Source organism: Pseudophryne corroboree, chromosome 9 (assembly GCF_028390025.1).
Source record: "Pseudophryne corroboree isolate aPseCor3 chromosome 9, aPseCor3.hap2, whole genome shotgun sequence".
Taxonomy (NCBI): Eukaryota; Metazoa; Chordata; class Amphibia; order Anura; family Myobatrachidae; genus Pseudophryne; species Pseudophryne corroboree.
The window spans coordinates 402,796,489-402,821,585 of NC_086452.1; the positions used below are offsets into that span (position 1 = coordinate 402,796,489).

Sequence of the window (25,097 nt, forward strand, 5' to 3'; positions counted from 1 at the left end):
GTGACACTGCAGTGCCACTCCTAGATGGGCCAGGTGTTTGTGTCGGCCACTAGGGTCGCTTAGCTTACTCACACAGCTACCTCATTGCGCCTCTTTTTTTCTTTGCGTCATGTGCTGTTTGGGGAGTGTTTTTTGGAAGGGCCATCCTGCGTGACACTGCAGTGCCACTCCTAGATGGGCCAGGTGTTTGTGTCGGCCACTAGGGTCGCTTAGCTTACTCACACAGCTACCTCATTGCACCTCTTTTTTTCTTTGCGTCATGTGCTGTTTGGGGAGTGTTTTTTGGAAGGGCCATCCTGCGTGACACTGCAGTGCCACTCCTAGATGGGCCAGGTGTTTGTGTCGGCCACTAGGGTCGCTTAGCTTACTCACACAGCTACCTCATTTCGCCTCTTTTTTTCTTTGCGTCATGTGCTGTTTGGGGAGTGTTTTTTGGAAGGGCCATCCTGCGTGACACTGCAGTGACACTCCTAGATGGGCCAGGTGTTTGTGTCGGCCACTAGGGTCGCTTAGCTTACTCACACAGCTACCTCATTGCGCCTCTTTTTTTCTTTGCGTCATGTGCTGTTTGGGGAGAGTTTTTTGGAAGGGCCATCCTGCGTGACACTGCAGTGCCACTCCTAGATGGGCCAGGTGTTTGTGTCGGCCACTAGGGTCGCTTAGCTTACTCACACAGCTACCTCATTGCGCCTCTTTTTTTCTTTGCGTCATGTGCTGTTTGGGGAGTGTTTTTTGGAAGGGCCATCCTGCGTGACACTGCAGTGCCACTCCTAGATGGGCCAGGTGTTTGTGTCGGCCACTAGGGTCGCTTAGCTTAGTCATCCAGCGACCTCGGTGCAAATTTTAGGACTAAAAATAATATTGTGAGGTGTGAGGTGTTCAGAATAGACTGAAAATGAGTGGAAATTATGGTTTTTGAGGTTAATAATACTTTGGGATCAAAATGACCCCCAAATTCTATGATTTAAGCTGTTTTTTAGGGTTTTTTGAAAAAAACACCCGAATCCAAAACACACCTGAATCCGACAAAAAAAAATTTGGTGAGGTTTTGCCAAAACGCGGTCGAACCCAAAACACGGCCGCGGAACCGAACCCAAAACCAAAACACAAAACCCGAAAAATTTCAAGTGCACATCTCTACTGACAACCACTTATCTGTGATCGCTACCCATAATTATCAACAAGGATATTTACTCCAGCCTCAGGCATCCACAACTGAATTGAGGTCGACACTCATTAGGCTGACCACCATTGGTCGACATGCATTAGATCGACATGGTCTATAGGTCGACATGGTTACTAGATCGACATGGACAAGGACGACACGGAAAAAGGTCAACATAAGTTTTTCATTTTTTTTCCATATTTTGAACTCTTTCAGACTTTACGATCCATGTGGACTACGGTTGGGAATAGTAACCTGTGCCGAGTGCAGCAGCAGCGGAGCGAGGTACTTTGCCCGAAGCATGGCGTCGCTTTGCTCCCCAATGCGAGAGGATACGGTGCACTAATTGGGGTTCCTGGTCATTTACGAAGAAAACGGCACCAAAATAATGAAAAACAAACTATTGTCAACCTTTTACCATGTCGATCTTGTTCATGTCAACCATGTCGACCTATTTAAGGTATCGAGCTCATCACTGTTGACCAATAGTGGTTGACCTAGTTACTGCCGACTCTATGATCAACACCCGTCTGAGCATGTACAGTGCAAAATCACGCAAAATACTAACTGACATAATACTTACTTTGTATCAGCCCCCTGTGTCTGAGAAGAGGTGAGATCTATATATAACCATGGAAGAACCAAAATCCTGTATGTGTAGGTACCAGGGGCTACAAAATAAAAGAAAGTGGTGAAATTACCTGATCTGTCACCTCTGCTGTCCCTAACAGTCTACCAACTAAAGCAACGTGTTCGTCTTGACTCCTTAAGTTTAGAAGGTATGCAAAATACAATGTCCAGACACATTCTTTGTAGAATCTAAAGAGTCATTGAAATATTTGTGTTTTCTGATCTGCTATTTGCTAGTCAGTTTATTGTAAGAGACAGGACTTTACGGGTAAACATGGGAAGCCTGGAACTACATTGTGATCCAGAGCTGACTATCTGTCATATTTAACTATACTCAGGTGGGAGCTTGTGGCCACGGATAGCTTTTGGCAAGCACTTACCATCCCCTTCTCATTGTTTGATTGCGAGATGCTTTTGGGTGACCACTGAGCCATTTCTGCAGGGAGCTTAATTGAATAAAAACAGATTTCACTTGGCTCTGCCATCAATTCCATTTAAGCTTGTAAAATAAATGAAAAATAACAGCCTAAATAAATGAAAAAAGTCAGGGCGCTGAATGTGCATAGCGATCAGAGGGTTTGGCAATGAAAGCAGCTTCTTGCAGTACCAACCTATCTCTTTGAAATGAAAAGCACGGACTGACCTTTATCTGGAATTATTTGCACACCTGTTTATAGGAATCTGAACTTTGCTTTTCATTCCGAGAGATTTATTTTCAATAAACTTCTCACTTTTGGAGACTGGACACAATATCAAACAACCATTACAGATAAGGGCAAAGGCAAAGCATGCTTTACATGTACTGGCTGACCAGAGATTATGGACATTGTGGTTCAAAAACAGCTTTAAAGGAGCAGGTTGTAATTGGCTAGGCAGGGCAGCCATTAGAAATTGTGGGTCCTGGAGCCAAAGACTGACAAAATCTCCCCCTTCAAAAAACAAATTCTGTGGCATAGGCAGATCCAGGGGGAGGGCACTTGGGCCCGTGCCCCCCCTACCCCCCCCCCCCTGTCATTTCTGACTTCTTCTTTTTTTCAAAAGGAGAACAGCAACCGCACTACTGCTATTTCCGTCAGGCAGATTTTATAAAAGAGCCGGCAGGCACTAAGACCCACCGCGGCTCTAACAGCAAGTTCGTGTGGTAACAAATGGAGAGGCAGCTCCAGCCTCTTCCTGCTCACACCGCAACCTACCTCCCCCACTGCCAGCTGACCAGAGTCCAGCCCAGGCGCGGGGTTCAAATGCTAGCATCGAGTATGACTGTTACTTATGATGGTGCAGAAGGCTTCATTAGCCCTCACTGCACCGCTCAGTTTCCCAGCTCTTCATACTCCACTTCCTTTACCAACCATGCTAGGTGCAGTCAAACTCAGCCTCAGCTTTGAGAAGGCGGCCCGTGTGATTGTGACAGGGCTGTCCTGCAGATGTCTTTGCTGCTTGTTGGAGACCCAGCTGGCTGCTTCTGCTTTTCAAAGATGGGCAGATCGTGTCCTGCAGTCTGAGTCTCAGTGCAGTGCCCAAAACAAGTATGCTGAACCTGCCACCACCAACTAAAAACTTTAATAATTATATTGTGCTGGGGTGCCTTCCAGGCTCCCATACCTAATGGAACAGGTGACCAACATTTCAAGGCCCAATCAGCCTTTTCATCAGGGTGAAACATTGGCAATAAACCAGGATGCACTCCAACAGCCAATCATTACCTGATGGCGTATTCTGTGATGCCACCCCCTGTGATACCACTCCCCTTATCTGGGAGCATGCATGCCATAGGTGCATGTAAATATAACTACTACCGTTCCCCTATCATGATGCCCCCCCTTTATTTTTCTTCTGTATCCACATCTGTTCTGCGGAACCGCTCCATCGCTATGTGATGTCATACATTGTGACGTTACATATACAGTACAGTAGGTGGAGCTTTGTGGACCTACAGGAACTGTTCACAGAGAGCTGATATGCAGGGAAGGCTTGTTTTAAGAAGTTCTCCCTGCGCATCAGCCCAATGTTGTTTCACAACCTGGTGCAGCTCTCCTGCTACTGGCGGTAGGAGCCAATGGTGGGCCCCTCTCTCTGTAATGGCCTGGAACTCCAGTCCCCATAGTCCCCCCCTGATGGCAGCCCTGTGGCTAGGTGACGTCAGACTTATTCTTGTCTAGTATTTTATACTGTGACTGTTATTTCCATTACTCTGCCTTATTTCAAATAGACAAAAAAAAACCCATGTATTTTATAATCACTGCCTAGAATTGTTTAGTAATATGAATGAAATACATCATACTGAATCTATTGAGGAAATTGAGGGGAAAAGGTTGTATACCAGCCTAGAAAATGATTACGGTTCACTAACTGTGTAAAATACAAAAAATCAAGGTCGACATGAGAAAAAGGAGGACACAGGACAAGTCGACACATAAAAAGGTCAACGTGAGTTTTTTACTATTATATTTTATTTTGACCTTTTTATACTCGACGTGGACTATGGTTGGGAATAGTAACCTTTCCAAGTGAAGCGGTAGCGGAGCAAGGCACCTCGCCCACATCATGGTGATTGAAGCGAGCTATACAAGGGGACGCAGTGCACTAATTAGGGTTCCTGGTCATGTTACGGAGAAAACAACACCAAAAAACATGAAAAAAACCTCATGTCGACCTTTTCATGCGTCGACCTGTCCCACGTCAACCCTTTCCCATGTTGATCTTATCCATGTCAACCAATAGTGGTCGCCCTTATCCAGGTCGACCCATTGATCCATAACAATAATATACTATATCCTACCCGGATAGAGCGCAACAAATATTCTCAAGAGATCCTGCGCTACAGTATGTTCACTGGTGGAAACTGGTATGGAAACAATGTAAAAGCACAAAAATAAGTTTCAATATTAAAAGTATTTATTGTACATTAAGTAACCTGTAGCTATAAAACAAGCATAAGAATAAAATATTGCAGATCAATATTTATCATGTCAAGTTAAGTTAAATTGCAAATACAGGTTTGAAAAGTTTTTTTTTCTCAAGTTACTTTTGAGTCAACACATTAATATAAGATACAGATCAACATCATGACTGCTAGCATTTTATATGATGAAAAACAAATAAAGCAATCACAAACAGTTGGAATAAAGAATACATAATAAAAAATAAATGAAAATAAACAGTAATAAACTTAAACACAATTATTTAAATAACAAATATATATTTTCTTTCTCTTTTAATAACAAATTCTATAGATATAATAAATATTGATCTGAGATATTTTATTATTAATCTTGTTTTATAGCAACCGGTTGCTTAATGTACAATAAAAACTTTAAAAATTGAAACTTATTTTTGTGCTTTTACATTGTTTCCACACCAGTTTTCACTTGTCAACATAGCGCAGGATCTCTTGAAAATATTTGCTTCGCTAAATGTGCCTGCTGTAATTCTGAAAGCTTGTTTAAACAATTAGTAAAATTATTCATTTCTGTGAAAACTTGGTATGTTAGTGTGTCTAATCTGTATTTTGGGGCTGATTCAGGTCACATCGCAAACGCAAACACCACAGACAAATGTATTTAATATTATTTATTATCAGTTATTTATATAGCGCACACATATTCTGTAGCGTATTACAGAGCATATTTGGCCATTCACATCCGTCCCTGCCCCAGTAGAGCTTACAATCTATATTCCCTACCACTTGTACACACACATTCACGCAGGCCCAGCACTACCCGCTCAGCAAAGGGATGCAGTGCAGCTAGGCTCCAGGTAGGAGAGGCGCTCTACCTGCTCTGAATGCCCGCTGCTGCGCCGCCTGTCCCCCCTGCTGCTGCCGACTGCTGCACCTGTCACACTGTGACAGGCAGCGGCGCCAGCAGCTTTAAGCGTCCTCTCCCTTCCCTGACTGTGTAACAGCGCAGAGCCAGAGTGTGCACTGTACAGGCCAGGAAGGAAGACCCGAAAAGAGGTGGAGCTACACAGAAGGGAGGGGCGGAGCTACACGGGACCAGGCTGATCATGAGGAGGAACAGAAGGATGGAAAGCTCCTGCCAGCCAGACTTCCTTTTGGTAAGAAAATGTAAAGAGAGTGAGTGAGCTTGAGAAAGTGTGTATCTGTGTGTATGTGTGTATTAGTGTGTATGTATGTGTGTGTATCTATGTGTGTGTGTATCTATGTGTGTATGTGTGTGTTTGTGTGTATCTGTGTGACTGGGTGGACAAAATGTGTGTAAGCGGCACTACTACAGGTGCAATTTTGTGTAAGCGGCACTACCACAAGTGGAATTTTGTGTTAGCGGCACTACTACAGGTACAATTTTGAGTAAGCAACACTACCACAGGCACAATTTTGTGTAAGCGGTACTACCACAGGCACAATTTTGTGTAAGCGGTACTACCACAGGCACAATTTTGCGTCAGTGGCACTACTACGGGGGGGATTTTGTGTAAGCGGCACTACTACAGGGGGGATTTTGTGTAAGCGGCACTACTACAGGGGGGATTTTGTGTAAGGGGCACTACTAAGGGGGCATTTTGTGTAAGCGGCACTACTAAAGGGGGGATTTTGTGCAAGTGGCACTACTAAGGGGGCATTTTGTGTAAGCAGCATTACTACAGGGGGGATTTTGTGTAAGCTGCACTACTAAGGGGGCATTTTGTGTAAGCGGCACTACTACAGGGGGGATTTTGTGTAAGCTGCACTACTAAGGGGGCATTTTGTGTAAGCGGCATTACTACAGAGGGGATTTTGTGCAAGTGGCACTACTAAGGGGGCATTTTGTGTAAGCAGCATTACTACAGGGGGGATTTTGTGTAAGCTGCACTACTAAGGGGGCATTTTGTGTAAGCAGCATTATACTACAGGGGGGATTTTGTGTAAGCAGCATTACTACAGGGGGGATTTTGTGTAAGCGGCACTACTAAGGGGGCATTTTGTGTAAGCAGCATTACTACAGGGGGGATTTTGTGTAAGCTGCACTACTAAGGGGGCATTTTGTGTAAGCGGCATTACTACAGGCGGGATTTTGTGTAAGCTGCACTACTAAGGGGGCATTTTGTGTAAGCGGCATTACTACAAGGGGGGATTTTGTGTAAGCGACACTACTGTAGGGTGGGATTTTGTGTAAGCGGCACTACTAAGGGGGCATTTTGTGTAAGCGGCATTACTACAGGGGGGATTTTGTGTAAGCGACACTACTGTAGGGTGGGATTTTGTGTAAGCGGCACTACTAAGGGGGCATTTTGTGTAAGCGGCATTACTACAGGGGGAATTTTGTGTAAGCGACACTACGACAGGAGGGATTTTGTGTAAGCGGCACTACTACAGGGGGGTTTTGTGTATAAGAAGCACTACTACAGTACATGCGGTGTCAGTGGCGTAACTAGACATTTTTCTCCCCCAAGCCAAAAAATTATCTGGCACCCCCCCCCCATAATTGGCACTAGCAAAGCGATGAATCTGCGCACGCAGCAAAAAAGGGTGTGGCTTCGTTGGAATGGGCGTGGCTTTGCAAAATGGGGCATGGCGTTGCAGGAAAAGACTACCTTATACCCCAGTTTTGCAACCTGCTCGCGCAGACGTTGTCCACCACAGGAAAAAAAATAATCCTGATTCATGCCCCTTACATTATTTGTCATTTTTCCTCCTTATAGTAATGCCCAGTATACATTACGCCACATACTGCAATGCCCCTGAGACATTATACCACATACCACAATGCCTGTGATATAGTATGCCACACACCGTAATGCCTGTGACACATTATGACACACACCGCAATGTCCGTGATACATTATGCCACACACCGCAATGCCCATTACACATTAAGTCCTACGGTAGGCTTCTAATTACTTTTAAATTACCAGCTCGTTGCCAGGGGTTTCATACTCTTGGTTCCATGCACGGTGCCAGGGGTTTTCATGCTCAAGGTGTCATGCTCATTGCCAGGGGTTTCATGTTGTAGGTGTTACGCTTCTTGCCAGAGGTATCATATGCTGGGCTTCAAGCTTATTTCCAGGGGGTAATATTCGTTGCCAGGGGTTTCATGCACTGGGTGTCATGCTCGTTGCTATGGGGTAATGCTTGTTGCCAGGGATTTCATGAGCTGGGTGTTGTGCTTGTAACCAGAGGGTAATGCTTGTTGCTAGGGCTGTGCTTCCAGTGCCACATATGCCCCCAGTGCCAGATATTCCCCCACAGTGCCAGGTACACATATGCCCCCAGTGCCAAATATGCCCCCCCCCCCAGTGCCAGGTACACATTTACCCCCAGTGCCATATATGCCCCCCCCCCCAGTGCCAGGTACACATATACAACCCAGTGCCAAATATGCTCCCCCAGTACCAAACATGCCCCCTCAGTGCCAAATATGCCCTCCCCCAGTGCCAAATATGCCAAACCCCAGTGCCAAATATGCTCCCCCAGTGCCAGGTATACCCCCCCTCCCCACGGGCTCCCCCGCTGCTGTGCGATTCGAGAAGGAGGGACACGGAGGGCACAGCGCGCGCCTCTCCTGTGTGTACCTCCTGCGTCTCCGGCGGCACCGGCATGTCTGTTAAATGAAGTGCCCACACGCCGCTACCGCCGGAGACGCATTGTGCACTGTGCCCTCTGTATCCCTCCTTCCCAGCAGAAATCAGTGGCGGCGGCTAGGGTGCCCCACAGCCCTGCGCGCCTCCAAGCGCTCGCTGGGGCTGCGGGCCCCTAGTTACACCACTGTGCGGTGTTATGTGAATAAGATTGTGCTACTGTGGTGTAATTTGAAACGGGGGTACTATTGTGTGGCCATGCCCCTTCCGTGTAGGACCACACTCCTTTTTCGGTGTGCACCAAAGATGCGCGCTGTCCCTTTGTAAAGTATGGGAGGGCGCAAATTTACAGTTTGCACGGGGGTGCCGAACACACTAGCACCGGCCCTGCATTCACACTAGGGTTAATTTTTGTTAGGAGCCAATTAACCTACAAGTATGTTTTTGGATTGTGGGAGGAAGCCGGAGTACCCGGAGGAAACCTACGCAAGTACGGGGAGAGTATACAAACTCCACACAGTTAGGCCATGGTGGGAATCGAACCCATGACCTCAGTACTGTGAGGCAGTAATGCTAACCATTACACCATCTCTACTGCCCTAATAAGGTGTGACCACATTTTTTGCACATGCAGGACCTGTCCTTCACATGCGCGAGCAGTTAATGCGATTGTATCGCATTAACTGGTAACGCATCTGCCTAATTGACAGGCAAAGGCATTCACGGGGGGGGGGGGGGGGGGGGTAGGGGCGGCGACTGAGCGTATTCAGGGCAGCGGCGTGGAAATGGGGGGGTGTCAGTGGTAATTTCGGGGCAGCTGCGTGTCATCACATGCAGCTGCTCTGATCGCAGAAATGGCGACGGGACTCCTGCCATCGCAGCCAGGCTACACCGGCAGGAGGCATCCACAGTTTCTTCAACTAAGCTGTGATGGGCGATCCCCAGCATGCAATTGAAAGGATTGCATATTCTGCTAAAAAGCAGAATCTGCAATCCTTACTGAGTGAGGTCCTTAGCGTGGAACTTCTCTAATCCCCAAAACTCTTTCTCTCACACAGTACAAACTTATTTTTTTCTCTGCCTAGCAATTTCATGTGGTGAATATTGGTGAATTTGCATAAAACTAGGCATACTGTACAGTATAGTTGTAAATAAGCCTGTCACTTTAAGTGTTCAATTCAATTCCGAGTGATGCTGGCAATGTGCCAGCAGAAGAGCATGTGAATGATCGTAATAGCAGCTCATCACGATTGCATAATCACTCATTGGGGGTTATTCAGGTTTGTTAGCAAACCAAAAAAACAAGCAACTGGGAAAAACTGGGGCAGATGTAACATTTGCAGAGAGAGTTAGATTTGGGTGGGTTACATTGTTTCTGTGCAGGGTAAATACTGGCTGCTTTATTTTTACACTGCAATTTAGATTTCAGTTTGAACACACCACCCAAATCTAAATCTCTCTGCACATGTTACAGTTGTCCCATCTGCAGTGCACATGGTTTTGCCCAGTTGCTTGCTTTTTTTGGTTTGTTAACAAACCTGAATAAGGCCCATTGTAACTTGTACTGCTCTGCCGTAATTCTGAGTGATGCATGCAGATGTACATCGCACATTGGCCCTCATTCCGAGTTGTTCGCTTGCTAGCTGCTTTTAGCAGCCATGCAAACATTAAGCCGCCGCCCTCTGGGAGTGTATTATAGGTTAGCAGAAGTGCGAACGAAAGGATCGCAGAGCGGCTACAAAAGAATTTTGTGCAGCTTCAGAGTAGCTCCAGACCTACTCCTAGCTTGCGATCACTTCAGACTGTTTAGTTTCTGTTTTGACGTCACGAACACACCCTGCGTTCGGTCAGCCATGCCTACGTTTCCCCAGGCACGCCTGCGTTTGTATCTGACACGCCTGTGTTTTCCCACACACTCCCCGAAAATGGTCAGTTACCTCCCAGAAACACCCACTTCCTGTCAATCACTCTGCGGCCAGCAGTGCAATTGAAAAGCGTCGCTAGACCTTGTGTGAAACGGCATCAGCTGTTGTGAAAGTACGTCGCGCGTGCGCATTGCGCCACATACGCTTGCGCAGAACTGCCGTTTTTTTGCCTGAATGCTGTGCAGCGACCGAAAGCAGCTAGCGAACAACTCGGAATGAGGGCCATTGCTTGAAATGTAATGCTGATAATGTATTAGGTTTAAATAATAATAGACTGGGGGTGGCCATTTATCAAATCAAATTTGTTAGATATCCCCAAAAAGACCAGCTTTCAGCATTTTTGTTGGGTACCCACCAGTGGCGTATTTTTCCTATGGGTTGCAGGACTGCTGCCCCCTCATATAAAATTCACCACCCCTCTCAGTGTCAGTGAACCAAATGCAGTCCGTAACTGCACTGGCTTCACTGTGACTTGCAGTGACCTCCTATTGGAAGTCCTACCTGTCACTCACAGACACACAAGGCAGTCCTATTGGGAGGTGTTTCCTCCCTTTGGGACTGCCAGACCAAGCTGCGATAAGCAGAGAACTGGCTTCTTATAGGAATGGGCTTTAGTAGGTTTGCGCATGCGCAGTTGCACCAATCCAGGCACCTGCCAGATCCATTGCACAGGTGCTGGGACTCGGGCTGGCAGCTAGTTGTCTCCTCTCCGGGCACAGGGGTAGCGGCAGCATGCCAACTAAATATAAGAAGGAGCCGCCGCTGGTACCCAGGAGAAGATTTTTAAAAACTTTTCTGCATTGGGCTACAAAATGTTGCATACAGGTGAGCATGTGATGTGTACATACAGGTATATACATCGCAGCAATCTGCAGTGTACGCCGTACTGCGACTTGTCTCAGCTGACAATTGCACCATTTACGTCTATATCTTGCACATGCATACGCACATGCACTCCATAGATTCGGGCACACTAGCCATGCCATCCATGCCACGATGCGTATGGATGAGCGTGGCTAAATCTGTATTTCACTTCTACAGTTTGGCCCTAAGTGTTCCCTGTCTTCCCTTGACCACACAACAGAACGGAAATGACCATTGTCATCCAACCTCTATTTCTAAACAACAACTGCAAAGAAAGACAAATTTACAAATACAGTGAAGAATGGCATTCTGTAAGATGCTGAAGCACAAGTGGAATTTGAAGGTTTTGTCACCAAAACGTTGGCCTATTCCAGAGCAAAACTTGCCTTGTGGGAAATTTTGCCATAATGTTACGCATTTCTATGTACATAACAAATGCCACGTATGTGTTACAACAATTTGCTTTCTGGCCAATTACCATTAAAATATAATGATGTGTAGAGGAGTAAAATTAGGTTATAAAAGATTTTAGGGTCCAGAAAAAAGTCTTGACGGGCTACATCTGGCCCAAAGTTTGCAAGGTGGACAGACCTGATTTCCAGGGGCTGTCAGAACACCATGACTTTATTAAAAGAGTTGCTCTGGGAATAGAAGTGGAGGCTAGACACTGGTATACAGATGCCACTACGTGCCCCTTTGTTTTCTCCCAAGAACAAATAAAGCAGTACAATGCATTCTGTGTAATTGTTGCTGACTTTGCACAAAATGTCACTGACACAATACTAAAAATACAGAAGGGAACTGGTGAAGAATAATGTACGGCACCTTTACCATTGGGACATGAAATAAATACATTGTACAAGTTTCAGAGGTCAGCACAGAGCCAGGGAGAGGCCAGAGAAGGAAACTTCAACATGAATACAACTCATTAAAATTCCTGTGTTTGTAAGCTAGGGAAAATGGTCTTTAATGGCACAAAGCCATGGCTGGATGTAAGAAAGCATACAATAGACAAGGTTGATGTATCTGACCTTCATAAACATTACAACTTGAGTTGCTTTTCTTTTGTCATTTAAAATGGGAAGCTAAAGTGAAAGGTCAAAAGAGGAAAAGAATTACTTTGTATCATATAAAATAAACAATATGTTTAGATATATTACAGCTACTCACCTGTTTCAACCTTCTTCAGTGTACAGTTAGTTTAAGGCACAAACACACCCACCCATATAACTGCACATCTTTAAAAGTCTGTTTCTATTGTTTTATATAAGTGCTGTGAATAAAGATGAGTCAAAATTTTTTGGATGGGATGTTCTTGTGAAATACAAGAATTAAGTAGTCTGCTATTTTGAAGAGTTTGCCAACCTGATCATCAGGGTTCTATTTGTCCTTTACATGGGTGGGGTAGGAGAGACCGGTGCTGGGAGTGCCAGCGGTCAGCACACTGACCCCGGGATCCCGACAGCAGAATGCTGAGGTGGGGGCGTGAGCACAACAGAGCCCCTTGCGGGCTCACTGCGCTCGCCATGCAACGGGCTCGGTGGCTCACTGCGCTCATCACAGGTTCTATTCCCACTCCATGGGCGTCGTGGTCACCCATAAGTGGGATTAGTCCCTGTAACATGCCATGCCGACTATCGGGCTTGTGAACATTCAGGAACCCCGCGTCGGCATGGTGACCGCCAGGATCCCGAGCGCCGGTCACATGACCGGATCCCCTTTCCACATGTACGTGTGACTTTCTCCATATGCTGTGGTTTCCCCACTAAAATATAAAATACTGTACACTGGTAGATCAATTAAAGAAACAAGTGGAGGAGTGCTTCCACATAAGACTAAATACTGTATACAGGAGTGTTCCTCAAATTGCTTCTTTTTGTAGAGGTATTGGATGATCCACACTGGAGCTTTTTGTATTGGCTGGTCCACACTGGAGCTTTTTGTAGGGGGATTGGCAGATCCGCAGGGGAGTTTTTTGTAGGGGGATTGGCCGATCCACACTAGAGTTTTTTGTAGGGGGATTGGCCGGTCCACACTGGAGTTTTTTGTAGGGGGATTGGCCGGTCCACACTGGAGTTTTTTGTAGGGGCATTGGCCGGACCACACTGGAGTTTTTGTAGGGGGATTGGCCAGTCCACACTGTAGTTTTTTGTAGGCGGATTGGCCGGTCCACACTGGAGTTTTTTGTAGGGAGATTGGCTGGTCCACACTGGAGTTTTTTGTAGGGGGATTGGCCGATCCACACTGGAGCTCCTGCACAGTTGCCTACACACTCGGGGGATTTGTGACCTGATTTGTTATACATTATTTTCTTGTAGATTAATTGCATACAATGGTAAATAAAGCAATCAATAGGTTGTTTTGTCAATATCTCTAGCAGCCACTAGGTAAATGGGGTTTCCTGGCCCCCTATAAAAACAATTATTACACTTTAGGAACTAGGATGCTACAAGACATCTTTGTGCAATATATTGTGCGTGATGAAAAGATGAACCTATATACTGGTGTATCAGTCTATCAATTGGTAACCAAAAATGTCCAAAAATAATATTCAGGTGCTCTATTACTTGGCCAGTCTTCATAATGTGCAAAGCTTCCCAATTCAGTATGACTGTATCCAGCAAGGTTGTATACACAGAATTTATTAGTCGGAATCACCCTTCTTCCAAATGTGCACAATGCCTCATGTCTCAAAACTGGGATTGGAACAATATCAGTATCAGTCTTCCCAAACCAGATTCTACTGAATATGCCCTCATCTAGCCCATATCATTGAGAAAATGGTACATTACTCTATTAAGAGTCCAGGAGAAATGCCTGATATTTCAGAGTTTCCTAGGCATTTGGGGCGGGATGTAATGCCATCCGAGATCGCTGGAGGTGCGGGTTCCTGGCCGAAAACTCCGATTTTTTTTAAAAGTGGCAATCAATTATAAGTCATGGTTTTGCCTTGTAAGTGAGTGGCCCTTTAAAAAAATGTTGAGATTGCCCGGCATCATGCACCTCCGGCGATCGGACACCATTACATCCCACCTTCTGGGAGAGTATGCAACTATGATTTTTGTGAAGCGCTGCAGAATATGTTGGCTCTATACAAATAACAAGAAAACAATGTCGAATAAGGATATGCAGAATTATCTGTCTCACATTTAATTGTTTAACAGGTCAAACCAATAAACAAAATAAAGGGTGCAAATGATTAGACAAAATAATTGTTTGTCAAAGTGAAACATGAGAGCATTTCCTATCACTATTAGCAACTTTGTTTTTTAAATTAAACCTCATTCACCCTAAACCCTTAATTGCTTAACTGCCTAGTATTTTTCTAAACAATTCCCGAAAATTTACTTTTTTTTATTATTTTCAAATTATGTTAATAATAGCTAAACATGCTTCAGTATGTTTTTAAAAGAAACATGACAATTTGTTAATAAAATTATACTGAATCAAGTTTAAATAGCTAATGTTTACAGAATTTGCTAAAAAAAAAAAAAAAATTAACCATTAGCATCACACCTTCCTACTCTCCCAAGATTTCCAGCGTCTCCTGAATTTTGGGGAATTCCCATGGCCTCCTTATAGAGCAGGTCACCCTCCAGCATGTTACCCAATTCCTAGAAAATGACATGGTGGCGCAATTCTCAGCTAATCATGTACATCATGCAGCATTTCAATGTGCCATGGGGTTGGTGCCAAAATTTGCCCCACCCCTTTAGTGGTCACCTGCATTTACCCTCCATGTATTCTCCCAGATGGGAGAAAAAAAGTAGGCAAGTAATATTTGTAGATATTTATATATTTCAGCCCCGTCTGGCCATGTTGAACTTAACAGTATACAGTACAATAAAGATTTCATATATAAGCATACAATTGAGCTCCCATTTGATTACTGTATAATGCAGTCTTCATTTGACTTGTATAAAATATGATCCTCATTGACTAAAGGTGTTATGCTATGTTTAAATGTTCATATTTGTATTTAATTTAACCTTCTATCTGCTAAAGGTACCCCATATGGGTATCACACATGAAAACTTAACATAAATGGTAAAATCTGAAAGCTCAGCTATTAATGTATAAAATAATACAAATAAAAAAACTGTTTGATGGTGAAGAAAAAATGGCTTAAACTCAGTGAAACTCATCAACGCACCACTTAAACAATAAAAAATATGCATTCCAGGCAGAGACTGCTTTGAGTGTCCTTATTAGAAATGTGTGGGTTCGGTTTTCTGAAGATTAAACCCACCTGATCTTACCAGTTCTCAGTAGATCTGGGTCCTGGTTTGGTTTTCCACTAGATCCAGATCCAAAAATGAGGTGTCAGAACTCATGTGTTTTGCTCCAGATTTCCTGTCTGTCGGATCCAAGAGACACTCTCAGCTAACCAGTGTAATATTAACATGGTAGCAGCCACTGGTTGGCTGAGAATGACTGTCTCTCAGCCAAACAGTGCTTCCCCATAGACTTCAATGGGGCCATTGAAGTCTATAGGGAATCGCCCCCACTGTACCACAGGCACACTCTGCTGGAACCCAGAATCTAGGAGCACAGGGATTAAAGGGTAGAGAGGGACATACCTGTACAGGACCCACATGGAACAGAAAAAGTTTAATGCTGATGGGATGGATGTTCTTGCCTAGAAAACCTTTTGTCATATTGAACTTGTGACCCAATTCATGACATAACAGTGCATAGAATTGTATCTATGTAATTGCGTGCACTTACTAAGGCTATCTGTTTTTTGGCTGGAAGATTTGGCTTAAAATTGAAAGATTAAGAGCCGCTATCTAGAGCAGGAAGCTATTGGCTTTCTGGATTACATATATGTAGCCATGGATCTGCTGAAAACAGTATACTATATGTGACTGTGCTTTTACAAGTATACGAATATTGATCCCCAATTAAGGTTAGACTTTGTGATTTATCCTTTGAGATGGTCAAAGTTGACTGGAAATGACTGAAAATTTATGTTTCTGAGGTTAATAATACTGTAGGAACAAAACAGGCTCAAAGTACATGATTCTAGCTGTTTTTAGCATAAAAAAACAGGCACAGAACCAAAACACGAGGGCAGTTTTGGCAAAACCATAACCAAACCCAAAACACAAAGTTACTAAAGATTCTAAGCCAAAACCAGAGCACATGGATCAGTGCACATCTCTAGTCCTTATCTAGACAATATTGATTAATCCAACCCAGTAGAAGATGTTGCTGACCCTGTAAGATTGACGCAGCCCATAAATCCAGTCATCGAAAGTGAGTGCATCCCAGAAACTTAAAACTTACACCTACAGTAGGCTGTCAGTCAGGTTTTCTTTTCTGTCAAATATGTACAATAAAACCACCTAATAATTAAAAACCAGCAGCCAATGAGGGAGAGTTGGTAAGCTTCACCGGTCAAAGAGACCTGGACCTTCAAGCCACAGGCATAGAAAATCAATTATAAATACACCCCCTTATCCACTCACAAGACAACCAATAATCATGTGACTAGCACATAAAGCATCCTCCAGCCATGTGGATTAAGCAAACTCTGTTTTACATGAGCCTTCAGAAACCATGAAAGCCAGTTGCTTAAGGAGATGTGTTGTCTTGGCTTAAAACACATGAGGATTGCACTGTGTAGCTATTGATTTCAGGAAGAAGCACATGATTGGACAGTTTATATGCCTGTCAAATCATGGGCCAGACAAAAGCTAATCAGTTAATAACTATTTATATTTAAATAATTTCCACCAAATAATAAAATAAGTATATATACATGCATTTATTAAAAAAAATATTCCAGCCAAACTCCTTGCATTCAGCCATTAATCCTTCTATTTAAATGCAAATTTTCTCTTTCAACCCCAAGCTTAAGACATTTTTTATATTTTTCATAAAACAAAACTTTGATCTCATGGTTTATCCATGAGAGACATTGGCTTTTTAGTTGTTTGACATATTTTTGCTTGACTGAGCTTTTCTTTCATCAGATGGGTATTTGTTCATAATTGAACAGCATGCACTAAATATCACAGTTCTGTACTTCATTAATCATATAAAAATATGATATTTGGAGTAGTTAATTACAGTCAAAATAAAGTTCAGTGTGAATATCTTTTAAAAAAGGACTACTAATACAGTAGTATACTGTACAATAAACTGGGCAGAAAACACATTGATGACTCATATTTTCACCTCAGTGTAATGTATATTCACAGTAGTACATTACACTGAATATAGATGTCACTGACAAACCCATTATGTTTGACTTCCTAGAATATCATACTTACTTTATGTCTATTTTTGACATTTTGCACTAATAACTTGCAGAATAATTACTCAAATCTCCGAAAAATTCATGGTATACTCTCATTTTTAACAAAGTTGTAGAGATATGGGGCTAGTGGAATGGCCTATTGACAAAGGGTGTTTTCGGCCAGGCACACAGGGTTTCGGGTCAGGCACACTGAAGGTGTATCCAAGTGGATCAGAAATTTGAATTGTGTGTTGGGGGACATGTTTTAAAATCTGTCTTGAGATTTGTAGAACATTGAATTTTTTGAAGTGCAACATAACAATTTTATTATTTTTATTGTTATTTCTTATTTTTACAGCTTCTCATATTGTACTTCAGGGTGGACTACAGACATCCAACTAGATTTGAGAGAAGCTTAAAGGAAACATCTTCATACGAAATCACTGGGAAAAGACAGGTTCAAGAACTATGACAGTGCCACCTATTTTTATGAGATCATCTTGATCCAATCAAAGGAAGTGAAAACACATTGGGGGTAAGTCTGAGTTGATCGCAGCAGGAACTTTGTTAGCAGTTGGGCAAAACCATGTGCACTGCAGGGGAGGCAGATATAACAGAGAGTTAGATTTGGGTGGGTTATTTTGATTCTGTGCAGGGTAAATACTGGCTGTTTTATTTTTACACTGCAGTTTAGATTGCAGATTGAACACACCACACCCAAATATAACTCTCTCTGCACATGTTATATCTGCCTCCCCTGCAGTGCACATGGTTTTGCCCAACTGCTAACAAAGTTCCTGCTGCGATCAACTCAGAAATACCCCCATTGTCAGAAATTATGGGACCTTCAAGCAATGTAATTTTATCAGCTTCAGTGTCATAATCCAAATTAGAGTCTATGTCCAATGGTAAGATCACATCTTTCTATTTAGAAGTAGAACATTTCAAATGATCTTGGAGATAACATGAAGCAGAACCAAAACACAACATAGGACTTGAAGGACTGTAAGACTGCATATTGACAGAACACTTTGCAGGCTGGGTGGACAATTCATTTTTATGAGCAGAATTCTCAGACAAACCACTGTATAGGGAAGAAAGGGAGATATAACCAACTCTCATGTCTCTGGTTTGTGGCTTTCATACTGATTTTGAAGTGCTGCTGTTCTTGTGAGATTGGAAATACTTAGTGTGCTGGTTCAACAAAGCTTGACTTTTCTCAGCAATAGGTGGTTTCTTGGCCAACAGGATAGGATACTCAGTAGACACCAACCAAATTGCCTCTGGATCTCCAAATCTTTTAATTACAGCACCAGTGAAGGTCTCCAAATCTTGAAGTATGGGATTCCTGGACTTAATGAGTGGTTTAGCGAATTCAAAAGCCTCCCCTCTAAAGGCTGTGAGCGGGAACAACACTGTTTCGGCTGGAGTGGTAAGAAGTGGAGCTGCATTTTGACATTGACACCTCAGACAATAGAACTGGTCATTTTTCACGTAAAAGTTAACGAAGTGAAAGTCCTGGTAAGGAACAGTAGAATGAGAACCGCTTGCTAGGGTAGCAAATTGGATTTTCTCTTTAGATGTAACAGACGGAAGTCCCTCTTTTGGACAGGCACATAAAATCAAATTGGGTTTGGAGACACTTGAGTCAGCTGGAATTGGAGAAGGCAGAATTTGTCTGGAACTGGAAGAGGCAGAATTCGAGTGATCAGATGGCCCTTCTTGGACATAGACCATGCTGGCCATCAACAAGGTGACATTCAGAGAAAGTGACTGACAGGAGTCCTTGTTTGCATCTGAGGCACTATGAATCCCTCCCGTGACCTTGGCAGTGGATACCTCTTTTGAGGCAGCCATACTGCAGGCCACTCTGGGGTTGGCCAGTCAGACAACTCTCTTAGGGTTGGCAAATCCAACACCCCTCATAGGGATATTGTATCAGATATGACATCTCTCCTGGAATAGAAGACTCAGTTGCTGCTTCTGGAGAATAAATAACAGATACCCCTTCTGGTGTCAGTACATCAGGCATTCTTCCTAGTTTCTGCACGAGACATCCCTCTTGGGGTTGGTACATTGAACACCCCTCCTGGGTTTGGAACATCAGACACCCCTCCTGGGGTTTGTACATCAGACACCCCTTCTGGGGTTGGTACATCAGACACCCCTCCTGGGTCAATACATGAGACACCCCACCTGGTGTCTGAACATCAGATACCCCTCCTGGGGTATGAACATCAGATACCCCTCCTATAGCATGAACGTCAGCTACCCCTCCTGGAGTCTGAACATTGGCTGCCCCTCCTGGAGTCTGAAAATCAGCTACCAACACTGAGGTCTGAACATCGGATACCCCTCCTTGGTTCTGAACATTGGCTACCCCTCATAGGGTCTGAAAATCATCTACTCCTCCTGGGGTCTGGACATTGACTACCCTTCCCCCTACTGGGGACTGAACATGACCTTGCTGAGGTCAAGACATAAGCTACACCTCCTGTGGTCAAGACATCAGATACCACTCCTGGGGTCAAGACATCAGATACCACTCCTGTTGTCAAGACATTGAAAACCTCTCCTGAGTTCAAGACATTGGATACCTCTCCTGGGGTCAAAATATCAGATACCCCTCCTGGTGTTAAGACATTGGATACTTTCCGTAAGGGTCAAGACATCAAATACCCCTTGTGGGGTCAAGGCAGAATCAGATAACTCTCCGGTAGTGAGAGATTTTAGCAGTCTTTGTTGGCTCCCAAACTTGTAATAGGGTCCTCTTGTCACTGGACCCCAATCTTGAATTTCAGTCTCTTTTTGGGTAACCTTCTTGGCACCCCTTTCACGTGTAACAGAATCTAGAACTGAATGTCACACAGGACAGTTCATTGGCTTGAACCCTGAGAAGTTGGAGCTTGTCACAATTTCTAGATTTGCTGAGGGAACAGTCTTTAATAAGGTAATCAGCGCTCCCATAGTAGAGACAGATGCTATACCCATTGTGCTGCTGGCATTCTGCTTCTAAGAGCCTGGGCCACAGGTAACTCCTTAGTACTACAGGAGTCTGAATCAGTAGTCAATATGGTCTCGGTAGGTTGAGTGGAAGCCTTTACAGTGTCTGGAATACTCCTAAGAAATTTCTGGTATTTATTGGTTAAAACGAGTAAGAACTTTTTGCAACTGTTCAATCATCAGGTGAAGAATCATCAGTCATTCAGGATTCACCACACTGAGAGACTAAAGAGGTTGGGGACTACTAAGAGAGGAAGTGCCATCAAATTCTTCAGAACAAAGCAGACGTACCAAAGGCAAGAGTTAACAGCACCAGAATGGTGAGAAGTCATCGGTTGTAGCAAGTCCACATTCCCAGAAGGGCTTTTAACATTTGTGCTTTTATGTTGTCACAATTCTTCAGTCTGTTCAAAAGGCACAGACCTGTGTTGTGCAGGCCTAACCTAGGCAAATCAGGTTTATGTGGTGCATAGGTTCCATGTAAGTAAGATATGGCTATGCACTGCACAGGACCCACATAGGTAAACTGGGTTTACGCGTTGCATAGGTGTTCGACAAGGGACCTTATCACGTCTCACATGTGTGTGCCACAAGTCTTGGGGGCCTGGCTTCATAGCACGTCCCTGTCTCACTGTATGCCGGGTAGCCGAGCAGAGCTCTGGGAGGCAAAGCTACTCAGCCCGCCCCTGTCTGTCTGTGTGAAGTACGGCTGAGCGTTCTGGCTGGATCATCCCATCAGAGTATCGGCCCTTCTGGCATAGACTCCATCTACATAATTGAGGTCATGTGATTTGTAGGCCCAACCTATTGTATATAAATTGATGGTAGGTAGTGCACAGACCTCATATGTGTAAACTGAGCTTATGTGGTGTGCATGCCAACCTACAGTATATCAAATGAGGTTATATCATGAACTAGCCTCACCTACGACAACTAAACTTATGTGATGAGCAGCACTACATACACTAATTAAATGTGTTTTATATGGTGTATGAGTCTCACCTACTGTATGTAAAACAAGCCTGGTGGCCATGTTGACATCTACAACATTGCTACATATTTTATAACTCAATGTTTGCAATAAATCTTATCTTATAGATTGGAGCAATTACAGTATGCTAGATCTGACAATGATAATTTATTTAGCTTTCTTTTCAGTAGTTTAACATCAAGCCTGAATGACTGTCCACCTCTTAATAAAATGGCTCTGTGTTGTCAATACTAACTTCATTATCTTTGGCATAATTATAACTTCATAATTTCAAAGTCTAATTTATTTTGACAATGTTTGCACTGATTTTGTGATTAAAAACCTGTCTGATCTTTTGTTTCTAATTAAGCACACACTGTACTTTCCAATTCTATGGTTTGTTAATAAATAACAAAATGGAAATGTCAGATAATGAAAGAAATTATGAATTCACCACAGAATAAAAGGGGTAAATCTTGATTAATATAACAGCTTGCTGGCAGTTGCCAATAAATAATGTGTGTTCAGTCTAAGTCACAGAGAACAATGGTATAGCCTAGAGTGTGTTACCGAATCACAAAGTACCTTATGCCTCCATGGTATCTCTAGTTCATACTGAATTGCCAGGACACAGTATTATGAAATTTGTTTCAACCCATGAAAATGGCTGTCTACACTGTTTAAATGGCTGTATTGGGTAATAAGGTATCTTGATATTAATATTAGTACAACCTACAAAATAGCTGCCTACAGTAAAGGTATATTAGGGGGAGCAAAAGGTCTTCCTGAAAAGGCAAAGCAGATTTTGGGGGAAATGTACTAAGCAGTGAAAAGAGTAGAGAAAAGTGAGTCAGTGGAGAAGTTGCTCATAGTAACCAATCAGGTGCTCTGTATAATATTATAGCATGCAAATGATAAATGTTACTTCAATGCTGATTGGTAGCCATGGCACACAACCTGCTGAAAACGATGAGATTTCTAACTACTGTATATGAAGCTACCGGTACCCCGTAAAAAATAACCAGCATCATAATAGAGCAGATCCATGCAGTTGGCAGACACACATCCAATCCCTTGTAGCCACACATTACATAAGCTTCAAATAGTTAAAACTCTCCAGATTGGAATTCTCTAGCTCTCTTTGCAGGGGCAGATAGCTCAATGAATAGAGTGTCCGATTGCAATGTCATAGACAATGGGTTCGAATCCTGGGCACATCAGCATCCCGAAATGTAGTAAAGGACAGTCTGACTAAATAACAAAGAGCTGTCAAGTCCATGAATGCAGTATAGGTATTAGCAACATAAGGGGTGGGGGTAGGAAAAATGGACAGTCAGAAGATACTTGGCTTCAAAAAAGGGGGAAGCTGCAAGTGAAAGTAATTAGATAATTCATAATTGACAAGTGCTGCCAACAGCGCTCCCTACTCCACACACACCTAGATACGGCCCTGATGCTAACTATGCATTTAAGTGTTTGACCAAAAAAGCCTTTTGTTTTCATGCTGTTTATTTCATTGTTTTATGTGTTGCTACATTTATATGACGTGTGATTCCATGTAAGTATTTGGAATCTTGACCCATTCCCTTTCCCCTTCTGGACCCCTTCCTATTTTCTTTTTTCTGTAGCCCTCATAATAAAATAAAAAATGTTCAATAAAAATTATTGATGTTGAAAAAAAGCATTTCCAGCTATTTTGATATGTTTTTATGAAAAATATTTTTTTTATTTTGTTTTATATTTTGTATTTGTCATGTATATTTGTACAGTATGCTGCAAAAAAAACATTCTTTGCTGAATTTGTCAGCTGTACACAAATACCTATGTTTCATTGTTATTTCTTTGGTTAAAAAAAAGGCTTTGTTAATGTCATTGGTGATTGAGGCCCATTGTATTTGTGGCTTATTTTACAAAATGTAAACACCACTTCAGTGTGAAGTCACTAACATTATATTGTATGCTGGAGTTGAAAAAATAAAACCTGTTAAAGAACATTTTTTTTCCATTCAATTCATTTTCAGTGTAAATCCTGATTGCACAATTAGTTACTTAAAAACATAACACACTTTATAATAAGTTCAGTGGCGCCGAGAGGGGAGTGTGGGGGGTGGGGGGGGGGCTTACCTGGGCCCGGCACAGTTGTTGGCACCCCTGAAGAAGTGTAATCTGATTTTGTGTACGTTTTATGGGTTACAAATGTGTTAATACCCTGACATATTAGTGAGAGTGCATGAGCCAAATCAAGTAACATACTTCATCTCAAATTGAATTGTGTAATGTTAAGCACTCTTTCAGAACTGCCAACAGCACATGTTTCAGGAGTGGCTAAATGCTTTGCACCTGGACAAAAATCTTTACTTATGAAGGGCATCACCTGTGTTGCTCTTCCTAGGATAAGTAGTTTACCAAACGTGAGGTAAAACATTTATTTAGAGTGAAGGCAAGACACATAAATTAACACTTTCCTGAATGGGTACATTGTGGAAGATGACTAATTTGTTTAATTTTAGGATTCACATTTTTAGTGAAGGAAAAAATAGCAATGTTTTGTAATATACCTACTGTGAAGTACAGATGTAGCCACGCTCATTGTAGCTACATCTCGGCGCGGTCACGCCTTGTTAGACACGACCATGAACACGTCTGGGGTGTGGGCGTGTCTTACATGTGCACTTTCCCCATTCACATGAATAAGAGTGTCTAATTACGCAGCTTGGCACAGCTAGGCATGTGCACGCCAAGCCACACCAAGTGTGACAGTTTCCCGCACATGTAGCCATGATGAGGGTGGCTACATCTATGATTGCTTATCACCGAAGCCCTAACCTGCATGCCACTCTCTGTGCTCACAGAGTCACCAGATGAAACCAGTAGCCCTGCCTGCTGACTGCATGTTGCTTAATACAGTGGGGGTGTTTGATTGAGGCACAGATTATGCAACAAGCAGCAGCAGTGCACAATGGGTCTAATTCAGTGGTTGGATTTACTATCTGTTCTGCTTCCATGATAACATTGTATGGTGATGCAGCAGGAGGCGTCTATTACGAGCAGATGGCTTCTGCTGCAGTAGTGATCCAACCTGCAGCATTGGATCACTCAGTTATGGGGCAGCTTATGACATCCACAGTGCCAAAAAAGCAGTCCATCACAGAGGCCAGGAAATCTCAGTCCTACAGTGGAGAGCCATATCCACTTCCCTCACCCGAAACGGCAATGACATGCCTCCATTTTCACAAATGGAGGCTATTGCTGTCTCCTCCCCACCCCCCAGATGGTAGCACACTGATCTGTGTCCTGTGTCACAGGACCTGTTTGTGCATGTGCAGAATGGGTCCTGCTCATGTGCAAAGTACCAAAAAATTGGTACTTTGCAATGATGCAATGATGGGTGCAGGAGTGACCGGACCTGAATTAGGCCCATTGTAACAGACCTTATCAATATAATACAACATAATCGCTCCAGATCTATCAAGACAATAGAACCTAGATTTTATGTACATCATTATACTTACAATCCACAGGACTTTCAGGAAGCGACAATCTAGTCAGAAGCAAAGAGAAACATCCATACCCTGAGTCCCCATTAATGCAAAATAATTCATTTAATTGAAGGTTAACATGACCACATGTCTAGGTATGTACTGAGGAAGTAAAAAGAGGAATGTGTACTTACAGAATCAATCAGTCATTCCTACAGCATTTGTCCCACCTCAAACTTAGCACACAAGGATGACTGACTGAGGATAAAGGAATCATTGTATGCGCTAGGATTGCCAACCA

The 25,097-nt window shown here is 43.1% G+C and overlaps 1 long non-coding RNA gene across 1 annotated transcript in view; it reads right to left on the reverse strand.

Moving 5' to 3' along the window:
- LOC134957079 (uncharacterized) overlaps positions 1–2,301 on the reverse strand; it is a 129,230-nt gene extending 126,929 nt beyond the window's left edge. The window contains exons 1-2 of the long non-coding RNA XR_010186440.1: positions 2,176–2,301; positions 1,749–1,836 (exon numbers count right to left, since the gene is read on the reverse strand). This is a non-coding gene — a long non-coding RNA (uncharacterized LOC134957079). The remainder of the gene's footprint in view (positions 1–1,748; positions 1,837–2,175) is intronic.
- Between the last annotated feature and the right edge of the window lie 22,796 nt (positions 2,302–25,097).